The sequence below is a fragment of the Erinaceus europaeus genome, unplaced genomic scaffold, assembly GCF_950295315.1.
Source record: "Erinaceus europaeus unplaced genomic scaffold, mEriEur2.1 scaffold_446, whole genome shotgun sequence".
NCBI classification, from domain to species: Eukaryota; Metazoa; Chordata; class Mammalia; order Eulipotyphla; family Erinaceidae; genus Erinaceus; species Erinaceus europaeus.
The window spans coordinates 1-3,626 of NW_026647234.1; the positions used below are offsets into that span (position 1 = coordinate 1).

Below are 3,626 nucleotides of genomic sequence, written 5' to 3' on the forward strand. Positions count from 1 at the left end.
GAACAAGACAGCCTCTCGCAGCTCTGTAATCTGAGCAAGCACCCACCTTATGACAACTATGAAAGTTATGAGGATTCAAAACAATCTGAAGAAAGAGCCCCAGACTCCACTAGCTTAGAGACTAACTGTTTTCTAGCCCTGCTGTGTACTTATGGTTATGAGAGTCAGGGTCACAAGCTACCTGTCTGAGGTTCAAGTGCTCCAGACTGCAAATTGGGAGCAACATTCTTCTCAAAGGCTGAAGATCAAATGGGTGACGTTAGGGAACACCCATCACCAGGTGGCTGTCTCTGTGCCCACAGCTCTCAAAGCAACCTAAATACCAATTCTGACTGTTGGCTTTTCAACCAACAGAGCGCTGCTTTCTGACAGGTCGAGGGTGGGAGAGGGCAGGGAGTTACCCAGGCCGCATCAGGGTCCAGGGATGTGTTCACACCTGCATATGCTGTCACTGTTCACAGACGCCTTGGGCACTGACACTTGCTTCCCACTCACTCGGACAAGGGCACTGTGATTGTGTCAAAGAAAAGCAAGGTCCTGCCCCGCTTGCAGAACCCCATCCCCACCTGCGGGGGAAAGCTTCATGAGTGGTCAAGCACTGCTGCAGCTCTCTCTCACTCTTTCCTCTTTCCCTCTTGATTTCTCTCTCTATCCAGTAAAATAAAAATGAATGAAATAATTTTTAGATGTTTAAGATATAGACATTCCAAGTAACTGCACGACTAGTTTGGTTTTTTGTGGTTCTGTTTCTATGAGTAGGCTACATGGCATTGCTACAGATTCTTGAAGGGCCTTCCATTTAGAATCTGAAGTATCAGTGACTGGCTTCAAAGGTCAGCTTTCTACGCTTTGAGGCAGCAGCTTGTGTCACACTCAACTGAGCCCAGGAATTCCCTAGAGAGCACGTGAAAGGCAGGCTCTGACTCACCGGGTCTGGGGTGGAGCCTGGGAGTCTACACTTCTAACAGGCTCCTGGTGATACCAGTACACAGGCCCTACACTGAGAGGCAGGGAATTAAGGGGCGGAGCCACGCCAACCCAGTCCAATCTGCACTGGGCCAGGCTCTAGGAAGGCACTTGAGAACTGTCCCTCGCTCCCTCTCCTCTAAGGAAGGGCCAGGTATCATGGAGGGAGGCCTCCTTCTTCTGGCTCTTCCCACTGCCGTCCTTTTCCTCTGATCAAGACTTGGAATTGTCCTGTATATGACTCGTGAGCAATATTTCCAGAGCAGCAAACTCAGTACCTGGCTGGCTGTAACTAACTCTAAGGGCTGCTGGAGCATGAAAGCCCTGGACTGAGACAAGATGCCTGGCTGCTTTCACCAGAACCTATAGATAGAACTTTCCTGGAGTCACTGTCCCAACATCCTGTTTCACCCCCCAAAGCCCCTTTCTGGGCTGTGGGTGAAAAGCCCCAGAGGGCAACTAGGAAACTCACACCCCACCTCTGGCACCTTTCTCACTAACACGCCCCACCAGCAGCAGCCCTCACACTTTTCTCCTTGAAATCCAAGTTGAAAATAAACCCTGCCTCCAACTGGTGACTAACAATTACTTTAAATCAGCAATGCCAGCACCAAAGCAAGCTTTATTTCACAATGACTCAGCCTCCTGTCCACTGATTTGCCAAAACTCATTTGACCACAAGTCAACAGCTGAAACTTAAAATGGAGTGCTGGAAAACAAATAAAAGACAACGACTACTCCTACCTGCAATGCCTCTGAGTTCTGAAGACGTTGGGCAAGCCACAGAGGCCAGACACAAGAATAAAATCTACTACTTGTTACCATTTACTTAGCTCAGGAACAGCCCAAACAAATGCAGGGTTCCAGAAGTCAGGCTAATGGTTTCCCAGGAGAGAGAGATGTTAACTAGAAAATGCACTGGAGGGAGCGGGCTCCCAGAAAGCTGGAAATTTTCCCCACGGCTTGATCTGGGTGTCATCAAGCCATTCACCATGTAAGATCTGTGTAGCTCCAGCCACAGCTCAGTCAGAAAATAAAGAAGTGTTGTTAAGTCAGTGAAGTAGCCAAGTCTACAGACACACAGAGAAAACAAGGCAGAATTTACCCCCTTCCGGGAGTCGGGCAATAGCACAGCGGGATAAGCACATGTGGCGCAAAACACAAGGACCAGTGTAAGAATCCCAGTTCAAGCCCCCGGCTCCCCACCTGCAAGGGGGGTCGCTTCACAGGAGATGAAGCAGGTCTGCTAGTGTCTATCTTTCTCTCCCCCTCTCTGTCTTCCCCTCCTGTCTCCATTTCTCTCTGTCCTATCCAATGACAGTAACAACAACAACAACAACAATAATAATAACCACAACGATGATAAAGCAACAAGGGCAGCCAAAGGGGGAAAAATGGTCTGCAGGAGCAGTGGATTCGTGGTGCAGGCACCGAGCTCCCGCAATAACCCTGGAGGCAAAAAATAAATACATACATACATACATACATAAATACATAAATAAAAAATACAGGTAATTGGGGGTTGGGCGGTAGTGCAGTGGGTTAAGTGCAGGTGGTGCAAAGTGCAAGGACTGGCGTAAGGATCCCGGTTCGAGACCCCAGCTCCCCACCTGCAGGGGGATCGCTTCACAGGCGGTGAAGCAGGTCTGCAGGTGTCTGTCTTTCTCTCTGCCCTCTCTGTCTTTCCCTCCTCTCTCCATTTCTCTCTGTCCTATCCAACAACAACGACATCAATAATAACTACAACAATAAAACAACAAGGACAACAAAAGGGAATAAATCAATAAATAAATATTTTAAAAAATTAAAAAAAAGAATCTACCCCCTTCCAACAGGTCCAGGGCTTCTTGCTGTTCATGGCTGGGCTTCCTCTCTTCATCTGGGCATTCGTATTCAAAGCATTCTTCTTCCCCCTCCGCGGCTCTCAGGGACATTGCTGGAGTCACCCCAAAGCCAGATCATTGTCCTATCAGGCTGTCCTCGGGGGGACCTCCCGGCTGCCTACCTGGAGAAGCCACTAGGGCCCTGGCCCACAGGGCACAGGTTGGGCCCTGGCGGGAGCCTTGGCCATTCCTTAATTCAGCTGGAGTGGAGGGTGTGATTACAGCCATTGGCCAGCATCTCAGAGGCAGGACCCGGAAGGAGGTGGCCCCTGTCTGGAGCCAGGGGGTGGGGCAGGGGTGAAACACCTGTCACAGTGGGAATGCCCCACCAGGCACCAGGGCGACACTTGTCAGTTGCTTTCCATTAGGAGGGGAGGTGGGCAGGCTGGTGCAAGAACTCAGGCAAGTTCTCCGCCTCCAGATTCTTCTCCCTAGTTTTCCTCCCCCCCACCCCCCAGCAGCAAAGAAGAATGGTAGCTTCCTGGAAATTTCATAGCAACGGCACAGGGCAATACCAACCAAGCCTTAGGCATGGACACACCTGCCTCAAAGGTGGGGCTCTCGGGGAGGAGGTGTCTGGCTGAATGAGTTCCTGTGGGCGTGCTTCAGAAGTCAAGACAAACGTGACTGGCAAGAGCCTGACACAGAACCCAGAGGGAGACCAGTGAGCTTTCTGATTTCTGGCAAGAGAAATCACGGTGACCATTATTACCACCTGCGTTCAGCTTAGTTCACGCATCTTTCTTTGGCATTAACATGCTGCCATCTGCTGGTTTC

The 3,626-nt window shown here is 50.2% G+C and overlaps 1 long non-coding RNA gene across 1 annotated transcript; it reads right to left on the reverse strand.

The window, feature by feature from the left end:
* Positions 1-1,778: 1,778 nt before the first annotated feature.
* On the reverse strand, positions 1,779-3,296 carry LOC132536249 (uncharacterized). Its single transcript, XR_009547903.1, has 2 exons — positions 2,789-3,296; positions 1,779-2,036 (listed from the first exon to the last, which is right to left on the reverse strand). It is a non-coding gene; the product is annotated as an uncharacterized LOC132536249 (long non-coding RNA).
* Between the last annotated feature and the right edge of the window lie 330 nt (positions 3,297-3,626).